Below are 11,731 nucleotides of genomic sequence, written 5' to 3'. Positions count from 1 at the left end.
TAAATGCATATAGTATCCCAAACTCCATTTTACTTTAGACCAGTCTATGAATATTCCCACAAAAAGGGATGCATTCCTAAGCTTATTCAATAAATCTTCAAGTTTCCACTGTCAGTTCATCTTGTAGCACCAGACTTTAAAAGGGTTGTTTGGATCAAGCTTAATTTTTTTTTTTTTTAGATTTCCCTAACTATACTAAGTAATGATTCCTACTAAAACATTCTATTATCTCTACCCTAAAAATATCATGCATCTACTCAATTCATATTTTCCCTTACAAAAAATCTTCTGTACTTCACTTTGCACTACTTTCCAAAAGGTGTTAAAGTGAATCAATAAAGTTGACACATTTCAGGATTAGGCTGTAGAGAATAAGCTCCATCGTCAGAAGGATAAGGTAGCAAGAGGGTATCTAAGCGAATGAAGAATTTAGTACAAAGCTACTAATTGGCTTCCCAGAGAAAGAAAGATCTGTGGTCCATTAATTCATGTTCCAGAAAGCATAAAATTTTCACATACTATGCATGTTGCAGACATCTGTGCTGAGATCTACTCTGAGTTTAAAAATCTATCACTCCCAGCACAAATCGCCCTGGTGATTCCTGTATCAATTGCTTAGTAATGTTTGCATGGAGCTCTTTGAATACGTATTAAACAAAATTATCAAGGCTGAGAGACCTTAAATTTGTCCTTGACTCCATCTCTCAAGCCTACATGTCAGCCGTACCAGGACATTTTCTGTCTTAATTTACAGAAAATTACTGGGTGAAACGTGTAAAGGAATGCTTTTTTTAATAGAAAGGGCAGGAGAATCTATGCCCTTACCAGAAACCTCCTTTGGAGGCTCTTGATTGAATATGTGAATAGGGCCACCCAGAGTTGTTGTTTTTTTCCATTAATTCAGAAGAACCCTGTTGAAAAAATGAAAGTTTTGATTAAGAGCTTTAATTAAAAATATGCTGATATTACCAACAATTGGTAATCCCTTTGGTAGAAGCATTATTAACATTCCATTTTACTTCAACAGAAAATTGAAAAAGGATAAAGACTGAGTTCCCATGGCCCATGGATTCCCAGAGGGCAAGGAGTTCTAGATCAGGGTTTTATTAACCAGAGAATGCTTCAAATGCTTCTTAGAGTTCTTTGGGGGGTATTTTGTAACCAGAGATTAGCTTTAAATGTCCCTGTGACATTACAGGAGTTTCTCACTATTTCAACTTTCCATAAGGATAACATTTCAGAATCTCAATCTAATTCCTCTTTCTTCATCTGAATTTTACTCCTTAGTTATATATTTGTTCCTCAGTACAGTCAGATATGATGCCAAAAATTTAATAGTCTAAGTATCACCAGCTACAAGATAGGATATGTATTTTATTTGTTTTTCCATAACCTAGAATAGGAAAACATGAAAATGAAGAGTTATCATTACAATCTTGCAAACTTCATCTCTAAAGTTAATATTCTAGTAAAATGATACTGCTATCATTTAGACCCTAAACCCTCCCCATGGCCCACCCCTTTCCCCTCACAAAAGATTAGATGCCAAAGGAGAATATGTTTTACTTCATTGTTGCTCAGTTTAAAGCTCCCTCTCATCCTGTTTTCCAAGGGAGCTATATTGAACAGTGAATGAGAGCATTAGACTTTGGATTAAATAGACCTAAACAATTCAAATGCTGGCTCTTCCATTTACTAAACATATGACCTTGGGCGAATCAGTTAATCGGTTTTCTCATCTGTACAGTGAGAAAACCAAGAACACAATTAAGGTTGTTATGAGAAAGATGTGAGAATATATTAAGTACATTATAATGACTGCCATAAGAAACAGTAAATGAATGCTAATTAACCTCAGAACTAATAGAATATGGAAGAAATGATGGTTGCCTTCAATTGGTTTTTCTGTACTTTTTTCCCTCCATGGGATAATTAGGGCCCTTAAGAATTTTTTTTTTTTTTGCAATTTTTATAGAGATTAAATTCACAAAACCTAAAACTCACCATCTTAAAGTGTAAAATGCAGTGGTTTTTAGTATCTTCACAGTGTTGCATAATCTCACCACTAACTAATTCCAGAGCATTTTCATCACCCCAAAAAGAAACCCATAACCACTAAGCAATTCCTCCCCTCCCCCAATTCCCTGGTAACCACTAATCCACTTTCTGTGTCTGTGGATTTGCCTATTTTAGACATCTCATAAATAGCATCAGACAATATGTGGCCATTTGTATCTGGCTTTTTTCATTTAGCATTATGATTTCAAGGATCATCATGAGAGCATGTATCAGTACTCCATTCTTTTTGATGCCTGAATAATATTCCATTGTACACATATACTACATTTTTCTAGTCATCATTTGGTGGACATTTGAGTTGTTCCATGTCTTAACTATTATGAATAATGCTACTATGAGCATTCATGCACAAGTGTTGTGTGGAACATGTTTTAAATTGGAACCTTTAAGAATTTGCTTCCCTATCACAAGCTGGGTAGTAGAGATTGTTGTCATTGTCTAAAGAAGACATTCAGAGTCACAAGGATATATTAAAGTCCTGAGAATAAGAAAGTTTGGTCCCTTCTCCTGTTTTAGAGTATTATCACAAGCAGATATATGGTCATGCAATTAATCAATGAACTTTTGTTGATTTCAGCTCAATCGTTCCATTTTTGAAATAACTATACACAATTATATATCACACATACAAACACATATACTGTGCGCACTGAACTCTAGTGACTTTTCTAGTTCTAAATAAGGCTGGTCCTGGGGTGAAATGTTAAGGAGTGTGTTGATAACCCCTTCTCTTCCAGCTGGGCCTTTCTGATTCCTTCATCCCGCATCTTTTCCATACCTCTACACCCACAGTCAGATGCTGCCCTAAGAATGTTTGACCTCCGTATCTTTGATGAAGTTTTGTGATTAAATCATTCATTGGTAATCTATGGTTCAACATGTGCTAGGGTAAAACAAAGAATAAGGATAATGCCCAACACAGAAATGGTTACTAATGATGGCATTTTACTCACCAGGGAGGTACTTGGATCAGGGTCCTTGCTTACTGTTCACAGCTCTTCTTCAATGAGGTGACTATATCCTTTGCTTTCTTATGCACCAAAATTGTGTTTTTAGGTCTTTTTCCATCTTTTCTGTACATTTAGCTATTTTGATCATGTATGATACAGATTAAGCACAATTCATACTATTTTTAAACTTTCTAAGGGTGATCCTCATTAAAGTGTTGGCATTATACCAAAAGTTCCCACCTAGCAAGATTAATATTCCCCCCACCACACACACACACACACACACACACACACACACACACACACACACACACACACACACACACACATATCCTGCATTGACACCTGGGCCCAAGCCTTGTTGCGTAACCTTGAAAAAGTTAATTCACGGCTCTGAACCTGTTTCCTCAGCTCTAAAGCCATTATCATAATAATACAAATCCTCCAGAATTATTATGAGGGTTAGAGATTCAAGCATCTAGCAAAGTATCTCGTACTTGATTAGTGCTCAATAAATAGTAACTTCCATTATTACTGTGATTTTCAGTGAGGGAAAGCCAGAATGTGGTTTCCTAGGCCCTACCTATCCATGGATGGCTCAGGTGTCTGCTGCAGCTTTCGTAGGATATGCTCTGCCCTCCCCATTCCCAAGCTGCTGCATTTGTCTGCTTATTTTGCTCTACAGCTTTTAACTCCAGACTGAATTGAGTTGAATTTAAAGCAAAGTTGAGGGATGCCTTGGTGGCTCAGTCGACCGTCTGTCTTCAGCTCAGGTCATGATCCCAGGGTCCTGGGATCGAATCCCACATCAGGTTCCTTGCTCAACAGGGAGCCTGCTTCTCCCTCTGCTTGCCAATCCCCCTGCTGGTGTGCTCTCTCTTTCTCTCTCTCTCTCTCTCTCTCTCTCTGTCAAATAAATAAATAAATAAATCTTAAAAAAAATAAAGCAAAGTTGAAACAATGGTAACTTGAAGGCATAGGATCTAGGAGCTACACAAAAACATGTTGAGGGAATAAGGAACCAATTTCAAAAGTCCTGTCATGGTTTCTATGTACTGGGCTGTAGGAGGTCAGGCACCTGGGCTTCAGTCTGGTTCTGCCAGTTCTGGGTAGAAGAGTCTGAGCAGGGTTCTCAAACTCACTGATCCTCTTCAGTTTCCACTTCTAGAAGGCTTTGGCACTAACTACTTCATGTTTGGGAATAAATAGGTGACACGTTCTATATCAATGATGAGCAAAGGGAGACAACTATAAAATTAATGGAAAGATTTTGATTATTCTGGTGATGGGGGTAGGGGCACTACTGGCTAATTTAAGGTGTAGCAACAGGGACCCTCAACACTCCACAATGTGAGACAGCCCCATCCAGCAGAGAACTGTCTTATCCAAAATGCCAATAGCATTGTTGTTGAGGAACACTGCACCTTATAAATAAGTTTTGAAATATCTAACATCTAACATGAAAAAGTCACACGAATGCCCCCTGATAAATAAGTGGATTTGAGTGGCAGGAGACAGATTTCCCTCCCTATGTTCTGTGACTATCAAATCTTGGGCATAATCCTGAACTTTCCATTTTCCCCATGGAAAAATGGGCAAGAAAATACTGTTTTTTAATTTCCCATATTCTGCTTTCTCTGCCACCAGATAAATGAATAAATCTTAATCTCAGTAAATCTCAGGAGTAAATAGTTGCTAAGAAACATAACTCAGAAAAAATACTAATTGGAGTTATGAAATGAGGCTCTTTAAATGTATTTGGAGTTTCATAAAATGCAAGATGGTGTTGTTTTTTCCCCTGAATTTGGATGCCTACCCACATCACACTGTTGACAGGTTTACATTTTACAGCAGTGTGTGAATGGCATGAGAAGAAACAAAATCATCTGTAATGTATCTAGGCTTATTTTCCAATATGTATTTTTCTGTTATAAAGAATATTAGAGTCACATTATAGAAAACTTGGAAAATAGAGAAAAGAACAGAAAAATCATCTATAATCATTCCACTCCCAAAATAACCACTATTAAAATGTTGGTGTATTTCCTTTTAGTGTTTTCTTACTTGATATAGTCTCAGTTTTTGACAAAGAATGTTTTTCACTGAACATTAAATCTAATATTTATATGATTCCTTTTGAAATTTGAAGTTATTTTTTTTTTATAAATGTCTGTGGCTGTAGGCTTTGGGAGGTGGGGATATTGTGGATTCTTCCATTTAAATGACTTTGAACTTAATGATGTGTTGCTCCTTGAAGCAAATAATAAGGGAAATTTAATTCTTCAACATCTAGAGTTGTTTGTGTTTCACTCCAAAGCTACTTCTTTTTTCCAACTTTTAATCCCCTAGAGTACTTCAAGGAGTGTAACTCTGAAAAGCAACATCAAACTGTAGTTTTCATGCAGCGAAAGATTCTAGTGCTGGATTTAGATATTTTTGTGAGCAAATAAAAGCTCCAGAGACTTTGTAGCTTAGCGAATAAAGCCCTGGCCTCCAACCAAACCCAACTAGATGATTTTGGTGGTCTCAGCTGCATTTCCAGCAAGTTTTAGCCTGCATTACAAATTCATTATGCACAATTATGTGCAATTTGGCACAGTTTCCTATTCCTGCTGAGGAGAGGCCCTCTGTTTGTGACTGAAGGGGAGAAAAAAAAAAATACTTGTACCTAGAGGGAGCAATTCTCTTGGGTCAAGGTTATGCTACATATAGAAAGAGATGGGGTAGAAGTATTGTCAAGCACAAAGAATCTAGGAATAAGTGGGGATTAGAGGTCAACCGTGTTTACCTTTTGAAATTCCTCACTCTAAATGTCTTTTATTCAAACAGAAAATTTTGATAATTCCAACACTGATGGGCACTGATTCTCTCCAAGCTATAATTGGCACAGGTGAGTTAAGATTCATGAAATTTTTCTACTCGCCTAACATAGGAATGAATACAGGGAAGGATGCAAAATCAGTTTAGAAGGTAGTTGGGGGAAAAATTCACAGATTTGATGAGGTGCCTAATAAGTTGGAACAGATATATTATGAATCTCTAAAAATCTCAAGTATTTTTAGTATTGCAGTAACGCACAATAATTGTTTGATTGAACATAGGCCAGCTCAGGAAATGAAAATTCAAGCAATTAACTTTTCTTTCCATAGAAAAAAGAGGTCCACTTCTCTTACATATTCCACATATCCAACTTGGGTTTGTTGTAATTATTTGGAGAGAAGTATGCTGAACAGCAAAATATTCCTTGCTTTGTGTTCCTGTTCTTAAGGAGTTGGCCTTTTACTGGCAAGTTCACTATGTGTAAGACTAAATAATTAGATTCCTGAACAAATAATTGTAATCTGTAATTGGAGATTGGGCTGTGAGGGTCCATCATTAGTTAGGTCTGGGTGGCAAGGAAAAGCTAGCCTGGGAGTTGTGCTATTGATAAATTGATATTTGCTTCTCCGAATCAGAGTCCTGCATCAGTGGCTAGATTAACCAAAATACTGGACCTAGAGTTTGTTGGTAGTTGGACATAACCTTAAATAGCCCCCATTTATGGCATTATCAGTAATTAGAACTTAAATAATGAAACCCAACAAACTATTGATTAATACGAGCAAAGAAATCCAGCCAGGTAGCCAGAGGAAAATAACCCAAATAAGCATGATGCTGACATTTCAGCTCTTACTCTACCATGGGTATTAAACACATTGTCTTTCTTTAAGAACAAAAGGACTCAAGCTAACCAGGGGTGCATAGGTTGATAACAGAACTTCCTCTCCAGCCTCACACCTGAAAGTGTTATTGGACACAAAGCAAATGATGATGGGACTATCCCATCAAGAATATCCCAAAGCCGTTGATTGAGTAGGAGCTCTAGCCATCTTTCCCAGGAAAGTCAGCACCCTTCCTGTCTCAATGAGGTGTTGACTGAGGGACTGACACCACTCCCCCAACTCACTTGTCAGGCATCCTGCCACAAATTGTTGGCAATAGCTACTATGATTCTTCTGAGGTCTCTCCTAAGTAAACGATCATAAAACTCAGTTGTGCAGGCAATCCAATTTCTTATTAGCCTATTATAAGCCGACCAACATATATAGGAATTAATTAATTCTTTGGGAGACCTCGTATAAAGTACCTAGTCTTAGAAATCAGACTGACATTCAGTTTTGATTTGCCTCTTTCAAGCTGTGTGATTTTAAATTACCTAAGCTTTTGTGGTTTAGTTTATTCATTTGTAAAATAATAATAGACAGTTCCTCATGTTTTTAGTAAGGAATGCTTCTGAACCACTTAACATAGAACTTTGGCACAGAGCTGCAATTACTACAGATGATCTTTAGAATCTTGCTATGGTACTTGTGGCAAATCTGTGTGGTACGTAAGGCAAATCGTAACAAAGTCATTCTGATTAATGCTTGAGGAAGGAGGAAATCAGAGCTGACAGCTTCTCCTTTCTAACACGTTACACCTCCAGGTAATGCCTAGCCCCATTGGTTCAAGGGCTAATGAGAAAGCAAAATTAAAGAAGGAATAAGTGAAGAAATGCAAAATACAAAATAGAGGGAGTACAGAGATGTCCTCTGGAGAAACAAAGTTAAAACCACTGAAAATAGAAGAAGAATCATAGTTTCTAGCAGCACTGTGGTCTAGACATCCTAGACGCAGAACTCTTGAAGATACTAAAATATTAAAATCAGGTTTTTTAAAGCATATCTGAGCTGGAATGTAAAGACATTCTTACAGGCTAAAACTGAAGAGAAAGTGTGAAACCAGAGAGGAAATCATGGACTGGAGCCATCTGCCAAGTCCTAATGGTTATATATTTACTGGGACAAGAGACAGACGAAGCCCAAGAGCCAGAGAAGAGCAGGGGGTGGGTGTAGAGACTCTGACACAAATCCAGGAAACCCCCCACCCACCTAAATGGCAGTACCTTCAGTAGGAAAAATCACTTGGCAGAGTGATACTTGAATTCTTCTTGTCTTTACCTTGACTCTGAATAGCATGGGGAAAAGGAATTATTTCTATTGTGTGTGTGTGTGTGTGTGTGTGTGTGAGAGAGAGAGAGAGAGAGAGAGAGAGAGAGAGGGAGAGAGAGATGTCTACTCATAAACACAAGCATGGGGCCCCAAATAAGGCTCAGGTAACAATTTGGGTTAAGGTGGGTCCATACTGATAATGCCTCAGGAATGGAAACAAGCCTAAACTCTCTCAAACAATAAAGTTTAATCTCTGACCTTAAAGAATTCCCAGAGAGAAAATTCCAAGGAGTTAGAGTTTACAACCAAAGCTCACTAAACCCAGATATGCCTTCATGAAGTATAATAAGCAAAAACAATGAACTATGTAAACAGACCCTCAAAGCCTACAGAGATTGGAATTATATGGAATAACATGCCCGTATTCTATGACCCAGATATACTCCAGATTGGCACTGGCATGTACCCCCAAGGATATATGTAAAAGGATATTAACAGCAGCAATTTTCTTACTATCACCAAACTGGAATCAACCTAACTTTTCCATCAACAATAGACTAAAAAAGTGAAGTGTGATATATTTATTCAGTGAAATACTTACAGTCAGAGCTCCTAAAAATTAATGGATTATAGTTATGCTTATCAACAAGATTATATATCAAAAACATTGAGGCAAAAAGGCAAGTCATAGAAAACTGTATCAAGTGTGTTTTTATTAATATAAATTTAAAAAGCAGAACATTATTTAAGAATGCATTCATACATTTATTTAAAAAAAAAAAACAATGGATCAACACAAAATTCAGTGTAGTGGAAGAAAATCTTGGAGACTCCTATAAGCCTGAGTGGAGGCATAGAGATGTTCAGTATTTAAACTGTATTCAAATCATATATGCACATTGTATACATTCTTTGGATGCATGGTAATTTCACAATAATAAGCAAATGCAAATAGCATTTAGAAGAAAGAGGCAAGAGAAACAAGATTTAGGCTGAGTTAGAGGAAGAATTTGAGAGTCTTAAAGTGGGAAATGAATGAGAGAGAGAGAATCCAGGTTGATTTAGAGTATTGCTATGCATTTGGAATGTAATTTCTCTTTGGCATTTTCTTGAGAGATAATAATAATAATGTAATCTACTTTTTATTTAATTTTGGATGCCAGAGTAAAGTTTCCTTGAGCGCAACCAATCAAGAAATAAGACAGTTCAAAACTATATGGATTATACCCTTCCTTTATTGTCTTTGAATAGGTATTTCATGGTAGGAAAAAATCGAACCTCCATGAGTTACAAGACTGAAGTGATCATCACTATGCTCCCCCACTTCATCATGTCCTTTTTTTTAAATCCATTTCTATTATCTTTCCTCATTATTCCTATGCACTAAAATCTCATTTTTAGGTACATCCTGAGTATTAGCACGTATTATTTCCTCATTTCTGAGACACACAGGTTTTTCACATTATAACTTCAGTTGGTGGCATTGCATACTTAACACACATTTTACTTGTAGTATACTACTCTCTCCTCTAAAAAAAAAAAAAAAAAGAAAATACTCCAGAAAATGTGTTTTTAAACTGATGATGTTTCTTAAAGTGACAACCATTTAGAGTGGAAAAAATTTTAAAAAATCAATAATTAACTCTTTTCCCTTTGTCTGATTCAAGTGCAGACAAACACATGTCCCCTTCCCCAGTGTTCACTGAGTATTAAAATGGTACCATTTCCTCATGTAAGCAGTCCTTGTTTTTTGACATTTTCCTCTTTAACCCTCTATTTATTCTACTTGGAAAATCTTTATCTTTTCCCCTACTGATGTAATGTGCTTATTTCAAGGCTTCTACCAATGTCCAAACTGACAAAGGTAACAGCCAAAAAAAAGGAGGGGGGGGCATATAATCCTTGGGTTATAAACATATGAATATAGGATTTTGTTTTAAAAAGACAGATCTAATATATAGTCTCCAGGAATGCATGAAGTTCAAGCTTATTCATTTATAATGAACCATAATGATTTAGTTATTGGAATGAAAGTATTTTTGGAAAAGTGACTCTTTCAGATAATAGTAGATGAGACTTTTTTTCAGAGAAATGACATTACATAATAGAAAGAAATGGAATTTGGCATGAAAAAACCTACCTGGTTGAAGCTGTAGGGTTGTCATTTACTAGCTGTGAAACTCTGGGAAAGTTGTAATATCTGAGTCTGTTTCTAAATCTCTAATAATAAATTTTATTTTAAAACATTAACTTTAAAATATTAACAATTTAATGAACAGCTGCAAGGTAGCAGCCACTGTTGTTCTGGGCACTTTACATATATTAATTCTTAATCCTCAAAATGACCCTAAGAGTTCTGTTATTACCCCTAGCTTGAACAGAGACAGAAATTGAGGCACACAGAGAGTACATAACTTTCCTAGACACAGAGTTGCACATTTAGTGTCAAAGCCATATTTTGAAATCAGGCGATGGATGGATGGATGGATGGATAGATGGATGGATGGATGGATGGATAGATGGATGGATGGATGGGCAGAAAAGTGGGCATAGATTTGCATCATATGCATTTCTGCCTCATAGATATGAAACATCAGTTAATCTTTCATTGACAGGACTATCACCATGAGCATGCTACTTACACAATGTTGGATCATAGTGATGCTCTCAGGGGTAGTAAAATGGGAAGGGTCTCCTGGTCCCATGCTGTCTGCTGTGGTATGGGGTATGTCCTTATGGAGACAACTGCAGTCCATGACAAGGGGAAAGGTCCATGGAACTCATATCTGTTGTATAAGCACAACATATCTGGCAGTGGAACCATTTTTCTCCATATTTTATTTAGGTAGATTTTATCATCACCATTTTATGCAAGAGGAAATTGAGACCCAGAAAGGCTAAGAGATTTGTCCAGTGTCTCACAACTCTTAAGGTGGCAGAGGCAGGATTTTTTGGAGTACAGAACTGGTTACCTCCAAAGTTTGTTTGTACTCTGTGCCCACCTACGTACGTGCTGCCTTCTGTGGTGGGTCAGGCCTGTGGATACAGTGAGAAATTCTGGATGATAAATGTATTTGATTTAATTAGAGATCAGTGTATAAGCCCATGCTGTGATCATTTCAGCAACAGATATAATAAAATTTAGTAAAGATATAATAAAATTGTAGACTCTGAACAGGATGAAAAAATAACTACTACTGAGACCTTAGGGTATTACTATTTGGTCCAAGGTTTTGCAGAGAAAGCACAAAGGAATATTTCACTAATGGTTCAAACTATTATGTCTTCCTTGTGCTTTGCTCTTGATTAACTTTGTTTATACCCCCCAAAAAGTCTCATTCTAGAGTTTTTGTTCTTCAGTTGGAAAAATTATCTAAGTATGACAATGAGAGGATTTGCAACTGTAATGTTATAGAATAATTTAGAAACTGATTAACTGTAGTGTCTATATAGAAAAAGGAATTTGCTAAATTTAGTATTTTTTTAAGGGAGAGTTCACATTTTAGGAAAAGTTCATATTCTATTCACTAGGTAATTAGCTTGGGCTCTTGAATCAGACTGCCATGGTTGAACTCTCAACTTTATCACTTACTGTTCATGAGATCTTGAGCAAAGTAATCAAACTTAATTTTCTCATCTGTAAAATGAATATAGTAATAGTATGTTTGTCATAGGGTTGTATTAAATGGTATAGCCCATATAAAGCACTTAGCATGGTACCTCATACATGCT

The sequence above is a fragment of the Zalophus californianus genome, chromosome 13 (genome assembly GCF_009762305.2).
Source record: "Zalophus californianus isolate mZalCal1 chromosome 13, mZalCal1.pri.v2, whole genome shotgun sequence".
Classification (NCBI taxonomy): domain Eukaryota; kingdom Metazoa; phylum Chordata; class Mammalia; order Carnivora; family Otariidae; genus Zalophus; species Zalophus californianus.
The sequence above is the reverse complement of the archived record's forward strand: the minus strand, read 5'-3'. Positions refer to the sequence as shown.